The following is a 26,253-nucleotide window of genomic DNA, read 5'->3' as shown; positions in this document are numbered from 1 at the left end:
TCATTAATCTGATCCTGATTTAACTTTTGTATCTGTTATCTGTCTAGAAAATTGTCCATTTCATCCAGGGTTTTCAGTTTTTTTTGAGTATAAGCTTTTGTAGTAAGATCTGATGATTTTTTGGATTTCCTCAGATTCTGTTAGTCTCCTTTTCATTTCTGATTTGGTTAATTAGGATACGGTCTCTGTGCCCTCTAGTTAGTCTGGCTAAGGGTTTATAGTGTTGATTTTCTCAAAGAACCAGCTACTGGTTTGGTTGATTCTTTGTATAGTTCATGTTGTTTCTATTTGGTTGATTTCAGCCCTGAGATTATTTCCTGCCATCTACTCTTCTTGGGTGAATTTGCTTCTTTTAGTTCTTGAGCTTTTAGGTGTGCTCTCAACCTACTAATATGCTCTCTCCAGTTTCTTTTTGGAGGTGCTCAGAACTATGGGTTTTCCTCTTAGGACCGCTTTCATTGTGTCCTGTAAGTTTGGATATGTTGTAGCTTCATTTTCATTAGACTCTAAAAAGTCTTTAATTTCTTTCTTTATTTCTTCCTTGACCAAGTTATCATTGAGTGTTTTTTTTTTCAGCTTCCATGTATATGTAGGCTTTCTATTATTTATGTTGTTTTTGAAGATCAGCCTTAATCTGTTGTGATCTGATAGGATGCATGGGATTATTTCAATATCTTTGTATCTGTTGAGGTCTGTCTTTTGACCTATTATATGGACAATTTTAGAGAAGGTACCATGAGGTGCTGAGAAGAAGGTGTATCCTTTTGTTTTAGGATAAAATGTTCTATAGATATGTCTTAAATCTATTTGTTTCATAATCTGTTAGTTTCCATATGTCTCTGTTTCCAGGATCTGTCCATTGATGAGAGTGGGGTGTTGAAGTCTCCCACTATTATTGTGAGAGGTGCAATGTGTGCTTTGAGCTTTACTAAATTTTCTTTAATGAATGTGGATGCCCTTGCATTCGGAGTATAGATGTTCAGAAATGAGAGTTCATCTTGGTAAATTTTGCCTTTGATGAGTATGAAGTGTCCCTCCTTATCTTTTTTTGATAACTTTAGTTTGAAAGTCAATTTTACTCGATATTAGAATGGCTACTCCAGCTTGTTTCTTGGGACCATTTGCTTGGAAAACTGTTTTCTAGGCTTTTACTTTGAGATAGTGTCTCTCTTTGTCCCTGAGGTGGGTTTCCTGTANGCAGCAAAATGTTGGGTCCTGTTTATGTAACCAGTCTGTTAGTCTATGTGTTTTTATTGGGGAATTGAGTCCATTGATATTAAGAGGTATTAAGGATAAGTCATTGTTGCTTCCTGTTATTTTTGTTGTTAGAGTTGGAATTTTGTTCACATGGCTATCTTCTTTTAGGTTTCTTGAAAGATTACTTTTTTGCTTTTTCTAGAGCATAGTTTCCCTTCTTGCATTTGAGTTTTCTCTTTATTGTCCTTTGAAGGGCTGGATTTGTCAAAAGATATTGTGTAAATTTGGTTTTGTCATGGAACACCTTTGTTTCTCCATCTATGGTAATTGAGAGTTTTGCTGGGTATAGTAGCCTGGACTGGCATTTGTATTCTCTTAGGGTCTCTATGACATCTGCCCAGGATTTTCTGGCTTTCATAGTCTCTACAGAGAAGTCAGGTATAATTCTGATAGGTCTGCCTTTATATGTTACTTGACCTTTTTCCCTTACTGCTTTTAATATTCTTTCTGTTTTGTGCATTTGATGTTTTGATTATTATATGATGGGAGTAATTTCTTTTCTGGTCCACTCTATTTGGAGTTGTGTAGGCTTCTTGTATGTTCATGGGCATCTCTTTCTTTAGGTTGGGGAAGTTTTCTTCAATAATTTTGTTGAAGATATTTACTGGCCCTTTAAATTGGACATCTTCCTTCTAATCTATACCTATTATCCTTAGGTTTGGTCTTCTCCGTGTGTCCTGGATTTCCTGGATGTTTTGGGTTAAGATCTTTTTGCACTTTGCATTTTCTTTGATTGTTGTGTCAATGCTTTCTATGGTATCTTCTGCACCTGAGATTCTCTCTTCTATCTCTTGTATTCTGTTGCTGATGCTTGCATCTGTGACTTCTGATCTCTTTCCTAGGTTTTCTATCTCCAGAGTTGTCTCCCTTTGGGTTTTCTTCATTGTTTCTACTTCCATTTTTAGATCCTGGATGGTTTGTTCAATTCTTTCACCTGTTTGGATGTGTTTTCCTGTAATTCTTTAAAGGATTTTTAAGGGATACTTCCTCTTTAAGGGCTTCTACCTGTTTACCTGTGTTCTCCTGCATTTCTTTAAGGGAGTTATTTTTGTCCTTTTTATAGTCCTCCATCATCATCATGAGAAGTGACTTTAGATCCATATCTTGCTTTTCTGGTGTGATGGTGTATCCAGNACTTGCTATGGTGGGAGAGTTGGGTTCTGATGATGCCAAGTAACCTTGGTTTCTGTTGCTTCTGTTCTTATGATTGCCTCCTGCCATCTGATTATCTCAACGGCTCCCTGCCCTCAATATATTGATTGGAATCTGTTCTTCCTGTAATCCCAGTTGAGTTAGAACTTCTCAGAGTCCATCTTTCTTTGTAATTCTTTGATTCTGGGATCCTATGATGCTAACATTCTGGGTGTGTCAGTTCTTGACAGTCAAATTTCCTCTGAGACCCTGAGATCCTGGTGTGACCTAGCTCCTGGGATCCTGGGATCCTGGGATCCTAAGATCCTGGGCGTGTTAGAGCACCTGGAAGTGATACCTCCTCTGGGGACTGTGGGCTATTCTGTTGAGTTTGAAACCAAGGTAGGTCAGCACTGATTGGAAGGAACCCGAGCCACTGGTCATGCACTGTTTTTGTGTCTGTGCTCCGGCTAGCCCTAGGCACTCCCGGTTCTGTTGGAATGGATGTTGTGTTCCATTCACCAGTAATCCTAAGATCCTGAGTGTTCTAGGGTACCTGGGGGATGGAGGGTCCTCTGGGGACTGTGAGACTGTCCTCCGAGTTTATGCCCAAAGTGGCCTGGCACTGGTGCCTACCCGGAAGGACTCCTTACACATTTTATTTTTGCCTCTGATCTTAGAGTCTATGTTTCCATATTCTATAGGTTATTATCCCAACTCTTTTACTGATGTTGCTGAGGTCAGAGGTCAACTTTGGGAATTCTTCTCTCCTTCCACCACTCGACTGCCAGGGATTGAACTCAGACTGTGAGTTTTGTAAAGGTAAATGCCTTTCCCTGATGAGCCGTCTTGTTGGCCAAATATTAACAAATCTGCACACATGAAGTTTCTGTGTTTGTGCTATAAACTTATCAGTGTTTTTGAAAAATAGTGTTATTTATCATTGTAGTATGAAGTAGAATAACTTTGCCACCTTTATAAAAACCCTCCTGTTTTTCCTCCTATTTACACTTTCCTCTTTACCCTGAACCTTCTGAAGTAGTCACACACTAATTTCTAAACCACCTTTATGTTTTATCTTTCATGAAATGTCATATGGTTAGTATTTAAAATTTTTTTTTTGTTTATTTAACTTTAAATTATTAGTTTATGTGTGTCTCGGGTGTATATTATTGCAGTACCTACAGATGCCAGAAGAGGGCACCATATGAGTTAAAGATGGTTGTGAACCCCTTAGCATGGGTGCTGAGAAATGAGCTCTGGTCCTTTGTAAGAACAGCACAGGTAGGGCTATCTTTCCTTCCCTAGACTGTCGTGTGTTGGAACTGTGCAGCAAAGAGTCTTCAATCACCTGGAAGTAACATTTGTCAGATGCACAACTGTCTATTCAATTTTTCTTTGCCGTTTGCAATCACTCTGTATTGCTTTGTTTTGTTTTGTTTTGTTTGTTTTGTTTTTTGAGACAGGGTTTCTCTTTGTAGCCCTGGCTGTCCTGGAACTCACTCTGCAGACCAGGCTGGCCTCAAACTCAGAGATCCACCTGCCTCTGCCTCCCAAGTGCTGGGATTAAAGGTGTGCGCCACCACTGTCTGACTCTGTATTTTTTTTAAGATTTAATTTTTAATATATTTGTGTGTTTGCATATGCATCTATGTGCAGCAAATGAGTTCAGTACCCATCAAGTCCAGAAAAGGGAAGTAGATTCTTTCAATTGAAGTCACAGACAATTGTGAGCTGCCATGTGGGTGTTGGGAACCAAACCTGGGTCCTCCAGAAGAACAGCTGCTGATCTCTCCCAAACCCCTTGGTCATTCTTTTCATCTTATTTTGTTTTGTTTTGTTTTGGTTTGGTTTTTGAAGACAAAATTTCTCTGTGTAGCCCTGGCTGTCCTGGAACTCACTCTGTAGACCAGACTGGCCTCAAACTCAAAGAGATTCTCCTGCCTCTGCTTCCCCAGTGCTGGGATTAAAGGTGTGTTCCATCACCACTCAGCTTCTTTTCATGTTCTTATTAGGATCTTGTGAAGATATGGTTGTGTCTGTCTCTTAATTAGTGGAGGTGACTGAGTGACAGCTCAGAAAGGCCAATGTCACTGATAGAGGAACATAGCGTTACAGTCCCCCTGGAGGGGACAGGCTTGGCACACCATGCATGGACAAAGAAGTGAGCATATTCATTGTCTATTGGGGAGCTCACAGGGATACTAGGAAGACATAGGCTATAGTCTTTTTTGAGGTTCATGAGAAGACATTGCAGGGCAGACAGGGTAAAAAGTCCAGGTTGGCAGGCTTTGAGGCAGAGAAATTGTTCTAGGTGTCTGGTTTCTGTCCCTGAGCTGATGTAAGGGGAAATACTGGCTGATAGGGAAGAATTAGATGAAGGTAGGAGGCCATTATGAGTTGGTCTTAGAGCAAAGCTAGACCCTCCAATCAGTTTACTGTTAGCGGGGAATTACCTAGCTCTTGGAAGGATAGTCCGTTCTCGTCACCAAGACCTTCTCAAAGATGCAAGAGTATAAAATAAACAATTTAAGAAGCACATCTGGGCACCAGTAGTGTGGCTCAGTGGGTGAGGGTACTTGCTGTCAAGCTTGGCAGTCTGAATTTGTTTCCCAGTTCCATTTGGTTGGAGACATAGGTGCTGGCTAGGAGATTGAGTTAGGAGCCAGTGTTATAGGCTGAGGCACAGGCAGTGTCTTAAGTCTGTTCCAGGTAGAGAGCTGCCTGCAGAGGAATGGATGAGGCCTAGTCTCCTCAGGCTGTGGGATCTGGCCTCTTTGGAGTGTGCACAGTTTTAAAGGGCAGCTTGTGTTCTAACACAGGCTATAAAGGGTCGCTACATAAATACTATTGCTTCCAGTCACTGAACTCAGGATGTGTAAAGAGTATTTGGCCAGTGATTAAGTACTGCTAGGTGTTCCTGAGAATGTTTCTTTCTTTGTAACCTTTATGTGTTAGTTCATTTTTGTGTACTCATATGTGCATGCATGTTGATCTCTGTGCAGGTGCATTGTGACCGTGTTTTATGTACATACAGTGGCCACAGGACAACCGAAGCTTTTGTTCTTCTGGCACATCCACCTTGGTTTTGTTTCATTTGGTTTTGCCAGACTTTCTAGTTTACCTGGGCCTTTCCAAGGCTGCTCTGCCTGACCAGAAACTAGCCAGCCAGCTACTTAGCAGTTTCTATCGTGTCCCATTATCTTGAGCTGGGAACTGCCTGTCAAGCAACGACTGGCCGGATTGTGATCTTGGTAGCTCCGCTGGCTTCTGTGGTCTCCATGGCCACTGTGAGGAAACTCAGCTGTTAGGAGTATGTGAGAAAGATTACTATTTAAATAACAACACTGGAAGCCTCGCTTTAGTCAAGATGCTCCAGACAACCAGGAGACTTCGATTTCAGTAGAACAGACTGAGAAAACTCAACTTTGCACTATTTACAAAGACTTAGGATAGTTGATATTTTTGTTGTTGTTTTGGTTTTTGAAGCAAAGGTTCTTGTCTTAGATTTTCCTTAAATTAGTCATGTTGGCTGAGGATGACTTTGATCCCAGTTCTCCTGCCTCCATCTCCCAAGTGCTGGGATGACAGACATGTGACCCCACACATGGCGCCATGTTGAATTTTTTTCTGTTTGTGTCTTTCATTTTGAATTACGTTTCTCGCAGGAGGCACATAAAACTACTTAAAAATTCATCCAGGTCCTTATTTAATCACAACTATTCTTCATTCCCTTTCCTCTACCTGAGTGTATGATATTCTGTCTACCTGTGTGTATGAACACATGTGTGCATGCATATGTGAGAGTGTGTGTGCATGTGCGTGTGTGTGTGTGTGTGTGTGTGTGTGTATGTGTGTGTGCATTCATGTGCTTATGGTTGTTGGCAGGCATGCACATGGTGCACACGTGGAGGTCAGAGAACAATTCTGGGTGCCAGTCCTCATTGGCCAGCAAGCTCCTAAGAATAAGCTGCCATCTTGCAGTGTGGAATTATAGGTGTGCATAGTCGTGCACAGCGGTCTTTTTACATGGGTTGTCAGAACCCAGACTTGGGCCCCCGTGTTTGCCACATAAGTGCTTCTCTGACTGAGACATTTCTCCAGCTCCCTTTGGATTTCAGCCTCTTTTGGATTGAGAGTTTTTTACTTTTGGATTTTGTTGTTTTTTTGTTTTTTGAGGCAGTGTTTCTCTGTGGAGCTCTGGCTGCTCTGGACGAGGCTGTCCTGGAACTTCATGATTCACCTGCCTCTGCCTCCCAAATGCTGGGATTAAAGGTACGCACCACCACTGCCCTTATTTATTTATTTGTTTGTTTACTTATTTATTTAACTGTGTGCTGTTATTTTGTTAATCTATAACTGTGATCTGTTTCTTCTGAGTGTTGTTCTTGGGTTTATAGTGAGCAGCTCTAACTTCTTGTCTACCTTGAAATATGTTTAACCACACTTTGTATATATATATAATATATATGTATATATATTATATATACATAAAACCATTTAACTCGTCTCTTCTAGCTTTTATGATATTGTTATGAGGCCTGTTGCTTCTTCAAAAACTAACAAATAATAATTGTATTATTTTATAGTATACACTGTGATAATTATGTATTTCTTTTAAACCCACAATGCACACATAGCCAATTATCTTTAAATTCATTTGAGTGATAAAAAATTACATTTATGTATATAGTATTCATTTTGGTGGGGTTATTCCTTTGTGTAGATCGACAGCTCTGCTTTCCCTTTTTAATGCTGAAACTATTTCTTTTAGTATTTCTGTGTATGGATCTTTTAATGATGAATTATTTCAGTATTGAAGTGTTGCCTTGAACAGATTGATAGGTTTTTATTAAAGCCTATTTTATTCATATTTTCTTAGTTTGAAAATTATTTAAAATTATATATGTATTTTATATAAATATAACTATAATTAACACTATATCACTATGATTAACACTATAACTGTAACTAACACTATACTCTATAACAACTGTAATTGCAACTATAACAATGGCAACTGTAACTGTAACTATAACAACTAACTGTAACAATAACAACTGTAACTACAATTGTAACTACACTATGACTGTAATTATAACTATAACAATTGTAANCAACTAACTGTAACAATAACAACTGTAACTACAATTGTAACTACACTATGACTGTAATTATAACTATAACAATTGTAACTGTAACTATAACAACTGTAATTATAACTATAATATATAATTATATAACTATGTAACTATATCACTATAACGATATAACTATAACTACACACAAACACACACACACACACACACACATGCATGCAAGCTTTCTCCATTCTCTGTGGATCTCAGGGACTAAAATCAGGTCATCATCCTGATATAGTTATCTTGCTCACCCTTCCTTATCTTTTACTGATTGATTTTACTGTTGTAGGGTTGCATCCTGGATAATGCTCATCCATCATGCCTATTTGAGTTCCTCTTGAATTTGATAAATTTTCAGATTTTTGTTTTTGTTGTTGTTGTTGTTTCTGGTGACATTAATTTTCACCAAGAGTTTGATAGAATGTGACTCTTTGGCATTCTAGATTTGTATGACATTTTTCTCATGGCTGAACAGGAGCTTTATTTTTGTGAGATGTCCACAAGGTTAAGTGCCTTTTTATTAAGTGACATATACAGGTTAAGTATCCCTTATCTGATGTGACTAGAAGTGTTTCAAATTTCAAGCATCTTCAGGTTTGAGAATATTCGATGTATATAGTGAGACATTCTGGTGATGAGAGTCAAGTCAAGCCTAACTATGAAATTAATTTATGTTTCATATACCATATTTAAATATTCTGAATATCACTTAAAGAATATTTTGTTGTTATCACCATCATTATTTTTAGATGTAAGGATTTGTCAATCCTAGTGATTTTTCTCAAAGAACCAACACTTTGTTTCATTTATTCTTTGTATTATGATTTTTGTTTCAATTTTTATTAATTTTAGTCCCAACTCCAACTTCGATTATCTCTTGGCATCTACTCCTCTTGGGTATAATTCCTTTTTGTTCTGGAACTTTCAGGTGTGCTGTCAAGTTGTTTTAAGGGTAGACTCTTAGTGCTATGGACTTGCCTATTACTGTGCCTTCATTGTGTGTCCTAACTTTGGATATGTTTTGCATTCATTTTCATTAAATTCTAGAAAGTCTTTAATTTCTTAAGTTTTGTCTTGACCCATTTTTTTTCACACATACCAAGTTGTTCAGTTTCCACGAGTTTGTAAACTTTTTATTGTTTCTCTTTTTCATAATCTGAGGTGTTCGGATAGGATGCAGGGTGTTTTCTTGTTTCTCTTGAGACTTGCTTTGCATGTGGTCAGTTTTGAAGAAAGTTTCATGAGGTGCAGAGAGGAAGGTATATTCTTATGTGTTTGAGTGAAATGTTTTGTAAATATCTGCTAGGTCCATTTGGCTTATAACATCAATTAACTCCAGTATTTCTCTGTTTAGTTTTTGTCTAGATGACCAGTCTTTTGGTGAGAATTGGCTTTTGTACTCTACTACTATTAGTGTGTAAAGGGTCAACATATGATTTAAGCTGTGTCCTTGTGTTTGGGGCACAGATGTTAGGAGCTGAACTGTTGTCTTGGTGGGTTTGTTCTTTGATGAGTATGTTGTGCACTTCTCTATATCTTCTGATTAGTTTTGGTTTGAAGTTTGTTCGTCAGCTATTAAAATGACTATACCAGCTTGCTTCTTAGGTCCATTTGCTTGGAATGGCTTGTTTCAACGCTTTACCCTGAGATGGTGGCCATCTTTGATGTGATAAGTTTATTGGATACAAAAGAAGAATGGATCCTGTTTTCACATCCATTCTGTTAGTCTGTGTCTTTTTATTGAGGAATTAAGATCATTGATATTTGGAGGTATCAATGACCAGTGGTTGTTGATTCCTGTTATTTTGTTGGTGTTTCATTGGTGTTAGTGTTCTCTCTCTCTCTCTCTCTCTCTCTCTCTCTCTCTCTCTCTCTCCTCTTTCTCTCTCTCTCTGTATTTCCCTTCCTTTGATTTTGATTCTGCTGGCCTGAGATTATCTATGTATTTCCCTTCCTTTGATTTTGATTCTGCTGGCCTGAGATTATCTATTCCTTGTGTTTCCATGGATGTCATTAACATTTTGAGGTTGGAGTTTTCTTTCTATATCTTCTGTAGGGCAGGATTTGTAATTAGATACTGGTTATTATTATTATTTTTTTAATCATTGAATATCTTAGTTTTGCTATCTATGGTAATTGAAAGTTTTTCTAAGTATTGTAGTCTGGGCTGGCATCTGTGGTCTCACAGTCAGCAGCATAGCTGTCCTTAGTATCTCTACTGAGAAGTAAGGTATAATTTTAATAAGTCTGCCTTTATAGTTACATGGTCCCTTCCCTTTGTCAGTTTTAATATTTAGTATTTTGATTATTATGTGCTGAGAAAACTATCTTTTCTGGTCCAGACTTTTTGCTATTCTATATATTCCTTGTACTTTGGTAGGTTTCTCCTTCTTTAGGTTAGGGAAAATTTTGTTTATGATTTTGTTAAAAATATTTTCTGTGCCTTTGTTCTGGGCTTCTCCTTCTTCTATTCCTATTATTCTTAAATTCAGTCTTTTCATAGTGTCCCAGATTTTCTGGATGTTTTGCACCAGCAGTTGTTTAGATTTAACATTTTCTTTGACCAATACAGTATATTCATTTCTTCTATAGTATCTTCAATGCCTGAGATTCTATTATTTATTTATTTATTTGTTTGTTTGTTTGTTTGTTTTTATTCTGGTGGCGAAGCTTCCTTCTCTGGTTTGAGTTTGGGTTCCAAGAATTTTCATTTCCAGATTTTCCTCAATTTGGGATTTCTTTATTGATTCTATTTCCACTTTCAGGTCTTGAACGGTTTTATTATTCACTTCCTTTCATTGTTTGTGTTTTCATAGATTTCTGTAGAGGATTTATTCATTTCCTTTTAAAGGATTTCTATCTTATTCATGCAGGCTGTTTTAAGGTCTTTTTCTTGTGCTTCACCAATGTTGGAATGCCGAGGGTTTTCTGAGGAAGGGTTTCTGAACTTTAGTGGAGACACATTGTCCTGAATGTTACTGTGGTTTTACAATGATATCTATGCATTTGGGATTGGGGAGATTGTAATTCTAGGTGTTGATACTCGGTTTTGTCTTTGTTAGATGGATTTTTTTTTTTTTGTCTTTGCTAGATTTTAGGAGAATGGGGTAGCTGTTTGTTGCTTGACAGAAAAATCTTCTGGGGTCCTGATAAATGTGGCTCCTAGAGCTTCCAGATAAAATGTGTTTCTGAGTACTGGGGAGCTAATACCTAAGAATGGGGTTAGGTTGGGAGGAGGGAACAAGGGGTTGCATGAGGAAGGAAAGCAGGGTGTTCCCCCAGGATCTGCTTAGTCCCCTGGGGTTGGGGGCAGAAAGTGATGGAGAGCCCATAGCAGAAGGCCTGTTACAAATCTGGGGTTGAGACTGGGGATTGGACTTAGAGGAATGGAGAAAGGGTGAATATCTGAAGTTAGCCTACTTGCTTCCCTGTCCAGAATGTTCCTAAAGTTCTTAAAAGACTTGGGCTGGGTATAAAAATGAAATAGAAGATTGGAGATATAGCACAGTAGTAGAGGGCCAGGGTTTGATCTTCTGTACTGTAAAGCTACATTTACTTTTAACTTTGTATTGATTCTATGTGAATTTCACATCATGTACCCCAATCCCACTCATCTCCTCATCCCTTCAGACCCACCTTCTGCCCTTGCAACCTCCTTCCCCAAAGAAACAAAAACAAATAAACAAACAAACATCTCACTATGGAAGCTGCTGTGTGTCACAATTTCCCAAAGAGCTTCAAATGTTCATTGAACTGCAAATGTTCATTGCAGTGAATCATTGGTCTGGTTGGAGGCCTCTGGCCTCTGCTAACTCTCAACACTGGATTCTCACAAGGGCTCTTCTCAGACATCCTGCTGTTGCCATGAAGTGTTGCATCTGCAGGACTAGTCCCTTCCCACACTGTAGCAGTTCATAGATGTTGAGGTGATGCCTGGGTGGTGACTCAGTTGGTCTTCCACACTCACTTCATTGGGGCCATCTCTCTAGCACTGCTCTGGAGAGGGGTGGAGTGCTACAGTACCTATGGGGAGCCAAAGAAAGTGTCCTAAGCACTTCTGGTTAGCCTGGGTGTGATCCTAGCTTTGGAACTTTGGATACTCCTTTAATTCAGATATGTACCTGGAACTAAAGAACTTCTTTAGTCTCTGCACCCCACTGAGTCTAGGATTAAAATTCATACTGGGGTAAGAGATGGCTGGCTCTCTTGGTTTTCTTTTTTAAAGGCATATATATCTTTTTTAAAAAAGATTTATTTATTATTATATCTAAGTACACTGTAGCTGTCTTCAGATGCACCAGAAGAGGTCGTCAGATCTCATTACGGATGGTTGTGAGCCACCATGTGGTTGCTGGGATTTGAACTCAGGACCTTTGGAAGAGCAGTTGGTGCTCTTAACCACTGAGCCATCTCTCCAGCCCTCTCTTGGTTTTCTTTAAGCTTTGAGATTCACATTTGCTGTCTGGGAAGGCTGAGCTGCGTTGTGGAGAAGGAGACAGGCTTCTATTCTCTAAACTTTCTTTTGTTAGGAGAAAAAAATATAAATATATTATGAGATAAATCAATAAGAAGACACTCTGTTTGCAGAATGAATGGAATTGATGATGTCTTCTCTGATGTGAGGGTGAGCATTGCCATATTAATTTTTTTTTTTTGGATGTAGGAGACAGTAAGTCAGTAACATGGAAAAATGAAGGTTGCCAGATGCAGCAAATAAAAACAGAATGCATTGAAATTGGAATTTAAGACAAACCGGGGAAGCATTTTTTTTTTTTTTTTTTGAGGCAAGCCCTATGTGTGATATGGGACACATTATAAACATACCAATAAATTGTAGAATAATTTGTTGTTTACCTTAAATTTAATCTCACTGAATGCAGAGTAGCTTTTAGTTTTTGGCAACCCTAGGGTAAAACTCCTCATTAAAGCTGGAGGAGGGGCTGTAGCTAGTCAGAGATCTCCAGGAATCAAAAGTCGTGTTTTGACTCTTCCCATAAATGGACTGCCATTGGCTTTGCTTCTTGGGATTAATCTGGCTTTGAAAGAAAGAGCTGAAAACTAAGTCGGCCACAAAGCTGTTTTAATGATATGATCTCTTACATCGATATCACACATGTGAGTTTCCAAAGTGCCTTCAAAATGCATTCCCACACCTCATCTTTCAAACAGAAGGTTAGCACACAGCAGCCACAGTTTGACAGTGGGAAAGAAAACAAGGCTTAGCAAAAGGATGTGGCTCTGAAGTTACCAAATCAGTTACTATTGAACCAAAGAATAGAGTCTATTATTTTTCTGTTCCTAGTCCATAGTCATCTTTCTATAAAGAGTTAACCATCTTTAAAGTGAAGGTGGAGCCTGTAGAGATGGTTCAGTGGTTAAAAACCCTTACTGCTCTTATAGAGGACAAGGGTTCAGTTCTCAGCACGCACACAGGGTGGCTCACAACCACGTGTAACCCTAGCTCCAGGAGATCTGATAATTCTGGTCTCCACAGGCATCTGCAGTCACATGCACACACGCACCCATAATTAAAACAATTAAAATGGAGGTACCAGGCACAGATAATGGCTAAGCTGGTAAAGGTTTGGTCTTTGCAAGCATGGAGAAGATTTGAGTTCAGTGCCCAGAACCCATATCAAAAAGCTGAGTGTGGGGTCTGGAGAAGATGGCTTGGTGTTTATGAATAATTGCTGCTCTTATAGAGGACTTGGGTTCAGTTCCTATCACCCACATGCTGCCTCACAACTGCTTATAACTTAAGCTCTAAGATTTCCAACCTTTCTCTTTTGGCCTCTGGGAGCTCTTGCATACATGTGGTATAGACACACACACACACACACACACACACACACACTATAAAAAGTTAAAATCTAACAGTGTTGGTGTGAGTCTGTGATTCTACTGCTGGAGCATGGAGATAGGTCTGTGGGGGTTTCTGGAAGGCCAAGATCGGGTCCAGTTCTGTTAAAAAAAAACTGTCTCAGGAAAAAAAGTATATGCATCTGAAGAAAGACAGTGGAGGCTGTCCTCTGTCCTCTTCATGCATGTGCACAGCTGCCACCACAGATAAACACACATACACACACACACACACACACACACACACACACACACACACAATTTAAAAAACGAAACACCAAGATATTCATAGGTTACATGTGTGCATATGAACTCCCTGTGGAGGGGACAAGTAGTTGAGTTAGTGTCCCTAGAAGTGACAGAAAGAGGAGGAAAGGTTAACTTGTTCAAGGCATGCCCATGCCTAGACCATACCTTCTCCCCCATTGTACAGCCAGGCTGCCATTGAGACCAGTCTTGAGCATCACCGCTCCATTGACAATGTTCCTTACATGTGTAACTGGCTCCAGTGTTGGCTCAGTGCAGGTTCATGAATGTTAGACCCCCCCTAAGGCCTGCTTAGTGGGTGAGCTACCAGTAAATCTTTATCCAACACTCCTCATATTTGTTCTTTCCCCCTCTCCCCTTTCAGCCTTCTCTTTCCTTGCTGGTTTTTCTCTTTTTGCTCTCCCTTTCCTATCTGGAGCCATTTGGATGGAAATAAGCAAAAACACAGAGGACACAGCTCCACCTAGCAATATTTCACTCTTATTCAGTTCATGTTGATTGTGCCAAAAACTCAGCACCCAGCCAAATGTGGAGATGTCCCGGGTAGGAATGTATTCTCACCGACCCTTCGGAGCTGAGGCTGGAATGAAGTGGCTGGTAGAGTTGGCTCTGACCCGAAAGGAAAACCCAGGCTGAGGCTCGCCATTGATCTTCAGGCGAGCCGTTGCATACAAAGAACAAGATTCTTGAGTTGATCTCCTAAGGAGACCAGTCTGGGAGACTCTTGAATGCCAGCTGAAGGAGTCTGGGCTTTGCCTCATGGTAGAGAACCAGCCTGAATCTAAATGAAGAGCTAGTCTTTCATTTGTATGTTTCCATCAGTATAACTACATGACATTATCCTCAAAGTATTTGAAAAATTCTCTTAAAGTTTTTAGGAGAAAATCAGGTCCCCAAACAGACTTTCTTAGGAGCACTTTTTTTTTTTTTTTTTTTTTTCTTTTCTGGAGTTGAGCAGAGCATTGGAGGCTCTGAGAGGCTGAGTGACTGAGTGGTATAGTCAGGACAGAAACACAACTTCTGGGCTCTGTGGTGAGCTTTAGTTAGAGTCTCTGGGTCTATTTCTTTCTCATCTCACTCTGAGAGGTTCACCGAGTTTTAGAATGACTTAGTGTGGTGAGATTGGTGGACATTTCCAGTGGAAAGTCTATACCCTATTTAGGGTGAGGTTGGCCCTTGGGTCTTTATCTGGGGACAAAAATCTAGATTCTAGAATGTTCTCACCCTTACCACTGCATGTTCCCCATCTTTAGTACAGATGGTGCTGTCTAAATGGCCAGGTTTCTGGGCTGCTCATTCCACAGTCCCAGGCTGGGCCCCTCTGAGCCTCTTCATGTTTCTGGAACAGGCTCCCCATCCTGTGCTACTTCCATATCGAACCTTCTCAAAATCCTGTTCAGATGCTGACTTCTTGGAAGGTCTTCAGATGTCTTCTGATCATCTTACGACTTCTGCCTATAGTATTCCTCCTCAAAGATGTATAACATATGATCAAAACACTGGGTTGGGAGATGGGCCAGTGAAAAAAGCCCTCATGCTAGTACAAGGTCCCATGTAAAAGCTGGGTGTGGTAGTGCATATCTAGAATCCCAGAACTGTGGTGTGTGTGTGTGTGTGTGTGTGTGTGTGTTTGTGTGTACGCGTGTGCAGGTGCAGAGGAAAGGATAGGTGGATCCTGGAGCTTATTGGACAGTCTAGTTGAATTGGTGAGTCCCAGGCTCAGTAAATGGCCTTGTCTCAGGAAGTAAGGGGAAGAATGCTTAAAGAGGGCACTTGAAACCAATCTCTGTCTTTATATGCACACACACATACAAGTGCACATGCACGCATATATATACAAACATATACAAACACCACACATATGAACATGTACCTATAATGTATATGCTGCCACGGGGGAAAATATGCCCCCAGGTAATGAATGATGAAAAGGTTTCTGGCCATTATGCTATCATGGGGTTCCAAGAGCTCCCCTTCATGAATAGAAAGAAAGTGGTAAAGAATTGGGATTCCTGTGGGACTCATGCAATTTGTTACCCATAATATGGTGTTTTGAAATTTGACCTTTTCTAGAAGTTGTCCATACAGGTGGATGTCATTTATCCACATATTATCGTCTTATTTAAAAATTGTATTCACATGTGTAAGCCCTCCATAGTTTTAGTGTTAAATATTTATTTTAAAAATCATTCAGACAGGGATTCTTAACTTAATGTTTGTGCTCCAAGGAAGTTGATAGCTTCCATCAAATTTCATATATATGAGATACACACACACACACATACACACACACACACACACACACACACACACCACAAATACACACCACACCCACATACCCACCCACCTACACCCACACACCATGATTTATTTGATTGTTGTATGTGATTGGAAAAGTTGGGTCATCCCACATCTGGAAAGCCAGAGAACTTAGTATCTGCTCAGTCCAAGACTCTGGAAACCACACAACAAGGGAACCAATGACTCAGTTCTTGTCTGAAACTCCCTGGAAGTTTACTCTGAGAATCCAAGTTGAAAAGCTGGAGTCTGGAGTCCCCGGGGCGATGGCAGTGGTATGGAGGGAGTTTTAAGCAAGAATGGAGCTTGCACATGTAGTGTAGCTGGAGTCTGGAGTCCCCGGGTGATGGCAGTGGTATGGAGGGAGTTTTAAACAAGAATGGAGCTTGCACATGTAGTCTAGCTTCCTCTTCTTTCTTTGTTCTACCCAGGCTCCAGCCTGTTTGACTGTGGAGTCTGTACTCATGGTAGATCTTTCACCTTCAGTTGCTGTTGTATACATCAGCTGGAGACACCCTCACAGACACCTAGACATATGCTTTATTTCGCCCAGATGCCCCTCAAAACAATCCATTTAACAATAATAATAATAAAAAACAAAACAAAACACAGAGACCAGTGGTTTTCCCCATTTACACTGCATAAAACAATAGTTAAGGGGCTTTGAGCCTTGGTTTCCTCAGTCAGCACAGCCTGCTCTTTGATTTAAGTTTCCTTACTGAAAGTGCTCTGAGGGTGGGTCCTGATACCATACTGGTTGATCCCTTCCCTTCTGCAGGGAGCCAGTGGATCTCACCTAGGAAAAGGCACTGGGAGAGTAGAAGTGGAAAACTAGTGGAGAAGGTCTCTTCCTAAATTAGTCATCGAAGTGGTGTGTAGACTATCCATCCTTTGGGAAGTTGGGTTTAAAACCCTAATATAAAGATTCTAAAGCATGTAGACAGACCAAGGAGAGTTTATCATCTGAATAGGCCCTCTGCGTGGTTTGTGTCATGTCTTAGGGTTACTATTGCTGTGAAGAAGCACCATGACCAAAGCAACTTGGGGAGGAAAGATTTATTTGCTTAGTGCTTCTACATCACAGTTCAGCATGAAAGAAAGTCAGGACAGGGAATCAAACAGGGCAGGAACCTGGAGGCAGGAGCTGGTGCAGAGGTCACAGATGGGTTCAGCTTACTGGCTTACTCCTTGTGGCTTGCTCAGCCTGCTTTTTTTTTTTTTTTTTTAGAACCCAGTACCAGCAGCTCAATGATAGCACCACCCACAATTAGCTGGGCCCTCCCCCATCAATCACTAATTAAGAGAATGCCCTACTGGTTTGCCCACAGCCAAATCTTACGTAGTCATTTTCCTAATTGATGCTATCTCCTCTCTGATGACTCTAGTTTGTGTCAAGTTGGCATAAAACTAACCAGTATGTGTTCTTTAAGTTTTCTGAGAATTTTATGATATAGGAACTAGTATCTCTTATTTTATATGTGAGAACAAAATTGTGTCCAATTTCCTAAGACTAGGAGAGTTCTTAGATTTAGTAATAGAATGAGGCTCTAGGCCCTTCCTTTCTACTATATCTGATTCCCAAGAGTTGGTGGTAATACCAGGGAAAGAAAACGTGAATCAGGTAAGGGATGTTTAAGAGAGAGCTTTGTGGAGCAGGCTACCAAATGCCTCTGCCATGTGTTGATGTCTGTGGCTGGGTTTGTGTGGTGTGGTCCTGATGTTCTGGATCAGCAGATGTAAAGAGCAGTATTGGGGTGACAGAGTACCTTAATGGTCTAAAAATAATTTTATTCCTGTATTGATTTGTTCACCTTTATAGACTCTGTGCTTGGACCAGGGATGGAGGACATACCTATTATATGATAAAGATACTTGAAGTCCTTTGAAAAACTACAGAAAGCTGAGAACTCAAGTTATCTCTGGAGTTACACTCTCTTCTGAGCTGTTCCTGTTTCTTGATCCCTGTCTCCTGCTTTCTTTCTAGGGTTCACTGCTTGAATGCTTTCAATATTCTGTTCCTCAGAGGGGAAAGGAAACCCATTTGGAGTGAGGTTACCTATGGAGGGAGAATGTATTGTTATTGCATATTATGTAAAATCTTGTTATATTTTAGACATCTCCAACTATCACATTAAAATCGAGATCTCCATTGTTAGATATTAAGAGAGAGACTCCACTGAGACCTTTAAGGGTTGGTCAGGTTAGCCTCTCATGGACCATTGAGTTATCAATAAAGTGACTTTTAAAACAAATGGGAACTCTTTCTGATGAACTTTCTCTTTCTTTCCATGTGATGGTTTGAACCTCATTAGAACTTTGTTAAGTCCCTACCAGCATGAAGGCTGTAACCAAGTATAGCTCCTTTTCCTTGTGTTCTTCTAGAATTATGAGTAGAATGCACCTTCATTCTTTATAAATTAGTTGGCGGTTTTCTGTTATACTAAGAGAAATGCTCTAAGACAAGTATGTTCTGCTCAGCCTTCTGCTTTCAACTTCTAGGCTCCCCAAACTATCATAATGTCAGCACATCATGCAGTTAATGTCTGTCAAAAGTCCCTTGTACCAATGCTTTGTTAATGTATCTGACAAAGCAACTTCAGAAGGAAGGGTTTTCTTTGGTTCATGTAGCCCATGGTGGTAGGAATTGAGGGCAGCAGGAGCTTGGGGCAGCTGATCACACTGGGCCTGCAGTCTGGAAGAAGAGAGGGTAAACGAGTGTTGGTCAGTTACCTTTGTATGTAGTCTCCGAAATGGTGTCACCCACATACAGGATAGCACTCTCTACCTGATAAATCTCATTGATCACAGGCAGACCCAGAGGCTAGCCTAGTCCAGACAGGCCCTCATAGGCATATCCAGGAGCTCCTAAGTGATCACTTAGTCTTACCAGGTGATCCTAAGTCTTGTCAATATAATCCATCATAAGGTTCAAACATGTTTGCTTCACTCTTGAACGACATCAAGAGTATTTCCTAGAACTAGTCTCTTGCTTCTGCAGCCTACAGTTAGTGGGTTACTGTGTCTGTACCCTTTAGGTCTGACGTCATTTGCCCTTCCCTTGTCATTAGGTCTGAGGTCATTTGCCCTCCTCTGTCATTAGCTGACTCTTGTCTTTGTTCCTTCCAACAAGCCAGTCATATTTCTTGTGACCATCACAAAATACCTGACCCAAGGCAATCGTGGCTGGGCAGAGGATGGCAGTGTAAGTCTGGGGTTGCCATCAGCACTCATCAGGCCAGCAATCAGTAGAGAGTAGAGAGGAGGCAGAGCTGGGGTGTAAAACCTCAAGACCTGCTTCGCCGGTGACTTACTTTTTCCATTGAGGCCCTGCCTCTTAAAGGGTCTACAAACTTCCAACTTAGCTACCATCTGGGGACCAATTGTTCAAACACATGAGCCTTTGGGCAACATTTCACAGTCTGCTACACCATCCACCATGCTGTGTCTGAATGTCTAGGCTTACTTGTGCTGGGACAACTACTCAGATCTCTTTAGATGGAGAGGAAGCTGAGCCGACCGAGGATGACTGCTCTAGGTCCTAGTGACCCCTGCTCTTGGCAAATCTTTACTGTCTGATTTTTCACAATTATCCTGTGTGGCTGGCTGCTGCTACGAGTGGCCTCATTTTGGAGAGATGAACTTAAGGACTGAAGAGTTACTCATTTTTTTTTTTTTTTTTCAGAGCTGGGATTCAACCTTGCACTAAGAGCCAAGCCCTCGTGCGATATCGCCCCTGTCCTTAGAGCAGCTCCTAGCCATCGAGTCCAAGTTAGAAAAGAAGGGCCAGATATTAAACAGGAAAGTTGAAAAGGATAAAAGTTGAGTCAACATTGAGATGGAAAAAGCCAGAGGGGGGGGGAACCCCAAACAAAACCGCAACAAAATAAAATGAGATTGAAAACAAAAACCTATAAGATAGGGCAAGGGTGAAACTATAAAGTCTGCAGCCATCCTTGGGAGCGAGGCTTGGGTAATTGAGCTGTTTCCCTTGTGGGTTTTCGAGAGGAACCCTCACCCAGGAATGCAGACTACTGCAAATGTCTGGCAGCCACGGTGTGGTCTCCCCTGTTGGATTTGTTCTGCTTCACCATGACATCTTCACTCATGCTCACTCAAGTTTCAGCCCCAGGAACTCATCCCCGGCCTTGGTTATCTCTCAGTCCACGTTACCCCAGCCTGTACCCCTGCCAAATGGGCAATAAAACTGCAACTCAACAGAGATGGCTGCTGCCTTGGTCTGTAGAGAAGCCAGGCAGGATAGGGTTTCTTCGTGCCTCTGAAATCTTCCCACTCGGTATTCAACTGCCTGTTCTTCATGAATATGAGTCTGGTCCTCACCTAACATCATAAAGTTATACAGTGAATGTGGCCCCCCAGATGCTTGCAATTTTTTTTGTTTTGTTTTTAAACTACCCCCCTCATCCTTTCCTAGGGAGAATAATATGCCCTCCCCTCTCCTCCCACAAGGCCTACTTCCTGATTGTGACCAGAGATGGGGTCTGCAGGTGGCTCGGAGACACCCCAGTGGGCTCAATCTTTGCTCTGAGGCAGCAAATGGAGATTTCCAGCTTCCTCCTGAAAGGCTGACTAAAACCCAGCTCCAGGCAAAGGATAGAGTTGTTTCTCTGCCTCTGGGTTGGATGCAGTATCTTGAGAGCAGCCTGGCTCAGAAAGAGGAAACAGGTGGACACCATGTGGGCTGGAGGAAGCTGGGGGGTCAGCAACCCACCCTGGGGCCTGCAGCTAATCACTCCCTTTGGAGTTGGATGTGTTAATCACAGCTCGCTCAGCTGTCAGGCAGCAGGGAGTCAGGTTAAAGGCACTTGTAGTCTTCTCCTGCCTTAACAATAAGTTAGACACGGCCGAGAATTGAGCATGACAACTTCTGCAGGTGAATTACAACATATGTTGACTTCCCAAGTGCCTTTGTGGAGACGTGGGATTTGGTAGCTGAAGAGGGAGACTGTTTTGGGGACTGGTGAATGATAGGCTTGTCATCATTGCCATTCAGACCTACTAGATTTCGTGGAGATGAGAGTGACCTGCCTGCTGTCAAGCATATTCAGGCTAGTAGAGAGTTAGCCCCAGTTGACAGGAGCTCTTACCTATGTGAGGACCACAGAACCCCGTGCTCTGAGAAATTCCCAGCATGAATATGGTGACTCAAAATGAACTTAGTGGTGAAGGGAATGTCATTGAGAGCTTTCTCTTTTGCATGTTATTTTCCCATTGGTTGCTCATTTCATAGGTAATTTATTAAATAAACTGTCCTTAGAACTAACGAGCACTTAGAAAACTTGGAGTTTTCTAAGCCTTCCCCTTTTAGTGACTCTGTCAAGGCTTACTTATCATTTATTTCTCGTGTTTAATGTTCTCCAGTCATTACGTGTGCTGTGGGCTCTGCCTCTTTGTGGAAGGGAGCAGTGTGGTTTAACAGGAGTGAGAAGCCAGGCAGTCCAGAGATCTGATCTTGTCTCCCTTACTGATTATCCATATATAGCTTCTAGCTGATCATTTGATTTCTCAGACTTGGTTTTGATATCTGCAAAATGAATGTGAGGAAGAAGCCCCCACCGAATGGGGATTAAATGAATTACACCATGCTTAGCGTGGTGCCTAGCACATTGTGGGACCTCAGTTAAGGTTATTGATATTTAAATGTTAAACCAAGCAATTAACATAAATTTTTAGTTTACACTTGTAGGATGTCTTGTTTCCGGCTTTAGGATTGTTTAAAGATACCCAAATAGTCACAGCTTGGTAAAACTGAATGCTCTCTCATGGAAATGGAAACACACAACTGTATTTTAAATGAGATCACCTGGCGTTTATCGCATCTCTAGAGTATAGGAAGGACTTTCACATCAGTTTTGTTTAGGATTTTTATATGCTCATTAATTCTCATGGCACTCTTAAGAGACAGGGATTAGACATGCTGTTCATGAATGAATGAAAGCACAGAGAAATTTAGGCATTTATCCAGCATCACAGAGAAAAAGCCTGACAGCCAGGAATAGTATTGACAGCTCTGGCCTTCAAACTGCCTGCCAGCTTGCTCTCAGCTGTCTGTGTGCTGTGGTGTGCTGTGTGTGTGTGTGTGTGTGTGTGTGTGTGTGTGTGTGCGTGTGTGTGTGCGTGCTGTACTGGGTGTGCATGTATGTGTTCTGTGCTGTGTGTGTTTGCGGGTGTGTGTATGTGTGTGTGCATGTGCATACACACATGGGTGTGTGTGCTGTGCTATGTGTGCATGTGCATGTGCGTGTGTGTGTGTGCGCACGTGTGCGTGTGCACATGTGCGCACTATTTCTACCCCCATTGGGTCTTGTGGCTCTTAGGGTCTTTGCAACCATGTTGATTAGCCTTGTGATGGTTTGAATGAGTTGTCCCTTATAAGTCTTGGACATTTGAATACTCAATCCCCAGTTGGTGGCTGTTTGGGTAAGATCAGTAGGTATGGCCTTGCTGCAGGAAGAGTGTCACAGAGAGCCAGCTTTGAGGTTTCAAAAGCTCCAAGCTCTTGCTTCCTGCTTCTGGCTTGAGAAGTGAGCTCTCAACTGCTGCTCCAGGGTCATTCTTAACTGCCTTTTGCCATGCTCCCTGCCATGATGGTCATGGGCTCTTATTTCTTCTAGAACCATGGGCCTCCAATAATCCCTTCCTTCTATAAGTTGCTTTGGTCATGGTGTTTTAAATTTTTTTTAAGATTCATTTATTTTCGTATTATGTGTATAAATATTTTGCACACATGCATATTTGGTGCCCTCAAAGGTCAGAACAGTGATTCCCAACCTGTGGTATGTGATGGACCCCTTTTGGGAGTTGAATGACCCTTTCACAGGGTTGCCTAAAATCATTAGAAACACAGATGCTTACATTATCATAACAGTAGCAAACTTACAGTTATGAAGTAACAACAAAAATAATTTTATGGTTGCTAGTCACCACAACATGAGGAACTGTATTACACTGTCATAGCATTAGGAAGGTCGAAAACCACTGGATCAGAAAAAGGCATTGGCTCTTTTGGAGCTGGAGTTACAGATGGTTGTGAGCCACCATGTAGGTGCTGGGAATTGAACTTGGGTCCTCTGCAAGAGCAGCAAGTGTTTTAACCCATTGAGCCATCTCTCCAGTTCCAGTGATGGTGTTTTATCACAGCAATAGGAAAATAACTAAGACAAGCTCCAGCTTTCTTTGGGCGACTTAACTATTCCTCTTCCTGTCTCCATTTCTGGTACCCCGACCAGGAGCCATCTTTGACTCTGACCTGAACTAGGTCTTGGTGCCAACCTTTGTTCCTTCCTTATCGGAAGATAAAACAGGAGTGGCTACTTTATAGGACATTTCCTCTTGGAGGTAGGAACAGAACTGGGTAATGATGAAAGTGGAGAGAGATGGACCAGGGACCACAGAGCCAGGAACAAGGCCTATAATATAGTGTCATAGGAAAAATGATTTCAAAATTGGGCAGAAATGGACTTAAAGCACGAATGGGCTGTGACATTTACAAGATGTAAGCTTAACTTCTCTGAGCCCTGATTTTCTGATTTGGAAAACAAGCATGACACAATTTACTTCTCAGTGCTCTTGGGGGCTCTTAGCACAGCTGAAAGCATCTAGCACAGGGGCTCTGACAGATGTTCAGTCAATAGACTGATTTTCCAACAGTTCTTGCTGTTGGCATTTGCTGGCTTCTATAGGTAGACAGGAGACAGAGAGAGGAAAAGGCTCTCATTTCTGTTCTAATCTCTCGATTGGCCAATTTCTCAAAGCAACAAGAACGTTTCATTCTACAGATGTGCAAGTCCCCCTAGGGCAGGGGCTGAGCATCTGGATTTCAGAGCTTGCACACTGAGTTGTGAGTTATCTTCACACATGTTCAAGATTGGTGTGGTGATGTCAAGTGGACCCTCCCCCATGATGATGGATTCAGTACCCCATGGCTTTGTGTATGAAAGGAAGACATAGCTGTAAACAGCTCTGTTGAGCAACAACTGGGTTTACCATGACTCCTGACGTTGCAAGAAGCCCTAGTTCCTCTTCGCCCATTCATTCTAGTTAATGAAATGCACATCTGCATATTTCTTAGCTCAATAGCCATGGAATCTTCTCTTATCACAAGGTGCTTCCTTGAAAGTGCCCACCACCTATATACCATGTTCTCCTCAGTACTGACCATGGCTGGTTCTACATTTAGGGGTCAGCTGCGTTGTCTCTGGCTCTGACCTGTATAGTGGGGGATTTCCTTCTGTAGGCTAGAACCTCTGCTAACAAGATGACAACATCAGAACTGGTTAACCTTCTAGCCTCAGACTCAGGTAGCTGAACTCTTGACATTTGGCCTAGAAGACTTTTCTTTTCCCTTTAGTGACTGAACACTCTACTGGCCTTGGATCAGGGTGTGGATCTAGTTCTGAATGGCTGGGACTTTGAATTTTTTTTTTTTTAATTTAATATGGACCATTCAGAGGTCAACTTCTATTTGTCCACCTATGTTCATGCAGTGTTCTGGAAATACCTTGCTTAAAATTGGCCCTAGGCTCCATAGTCATCGAAAACAACGGGGATTCTGGCTGAGAAGCAAGGTTAGAAAAGATGCTGGAGTGATGGGCAGGAACTGCCAGTATTGACAGAGATCATATGTACTGTACAGCTCCAACCAACGCTGAGGGCTCTGTATCTCTGTCTTTTATGTAAAATGAAGTATCTTCATGATGGAGAAAAGACATTTAACCAATGCTTCTTAGGAGACTGAAACAATGGAATTTCAGCGGTTAACTAACCACTCTCCCCTTGTCCGTTTCACGCATACATTTCACGCGATTACCCTGCTTCAGAGGGAACCTTGAGGTGAACTTGAGGGCGTGAGTTACCCATATTACTTTAAAAATTTGAATTCATTCAAGCTCCTGTTCATAACCCGTGGCTTTGCTAAACAAAGTTTAGTGTGTACTTCCAGTTGGCTCTCTTGTCACCCCTCCCCCACCCTGCAATCCTTCCCGTTAATCTCCCTGTGCTCCCGGGGTCGAGAACCACTAAATGCTAGCAGTGTCTTTCTGATAAGTTCTTCCTGGGCGATCTTTCTCTGAGCTATGTTTTTAGAGGGAGAGATGAAAGGAGCCTGAGAAATTAAAATCAAGATAAGCAGTCTCTCCCCTGGAATGTTACTAAGAGGATGTGGTCATTTAAAAGTGTTTTCCCCTCTTCTTTTCAGCTTGACATCTGAAGTCATAGGAGATGCTATCACACCTTGCTTTATTAGCATGGCTGGAGTCACCTGTTTCAGAAACCCTGGGAGCAGTAACCCGAAATGAAAAGAAAGTGATACAGAAGGGAGATTAAAGAGAAACTTGCTCCTGGCAGCAGGAGGTGCCGGCTCCCTGCCAGGCCCCTGCAGCTACTCTGTTAAGTGGCCCCATGAATTTATTTTACTGGGAGATCACTTCCACTATCTGAGTGTACCCAGGCTGTTGTTCAGACAAGCTTCAGAAAACCCAGTTAATGTTACATAATGCATTGCTCTTCCAGAAGAAGTGGAAAGGGGTTGGACGCTGACGGGGAGGGTGCACCCCCAACCCCAACCCCGAGGGTGAAAAGAATTGGTCTTTGCTGTCCACCAGGATTTGCAGAAAAGGGTCAGGGAGTTCAAGAGAGGTTGGAGAGGAGGACTGTGCACATTTGCTCTTCTGCTCAAAAGCCCCAGGCCACGGGTGGGCGTGTGCTGGCAGAGCAGGCTCCAGCAGGAAAGACAAGGTGCAGAGCCACTGGGAGGAGCCTTGGAGCGGGGCTCTGAGCTCAGGGCTAACTCTTAGTGTTAGGGATAGAACAATCCTGAATGGTGGAGGGGACAGGGAAAGGTGTGAGAAGTCCCTGGATAGGATGACTTCACAGTCCGGCATTTAGAACACAGGACAGGGTTTCCAGTTCCTTCTCCATCCCTCTTCTCACTGGTTTCGGGTACCCAGATGTCCTGGATTTAGTACTGATTTAGCTCCTTCTGTTTGTGTTCCTGCTGGCCTGTCATTACCCCCACCACCCTCCTGGTTTCTGTGAACTTTCTCCTGTAGGCCTGCTATTCCCCTTTAGGGTCTGATCTAGCCAGTAACTTCTATTCATTGGTGCATGATAGTAGCTCATTAGTAGATTGGGGGGCTTGTGAATAACTTTCATCATGAAGTGGCCAGTTATTGTTTCTCTAGGCTTTTGACAACAGGCAGAAATTACCAAGCAGAAGATGGTTCCTTTGGCCTGGGGGATGGAGGGAGAGAGGGAGGGGGAAGGGAGAGAAGAAGGAAGGGAG

This window comes from Mus pahari, chromosome 8 (assembly GCF_900095145.1).
Source record: "Mus pahari chromosome 8, PAHARI_EIJ_v1.1, whole genome shotgun sequence".
NCBI lineage: Eukaryota > Metazoa > Chordata > Mammalia > Rodentia > Muridae > Mus > Mus pahari.
This window is presented reverse-complemented; position numbering follows the sequence as displayed.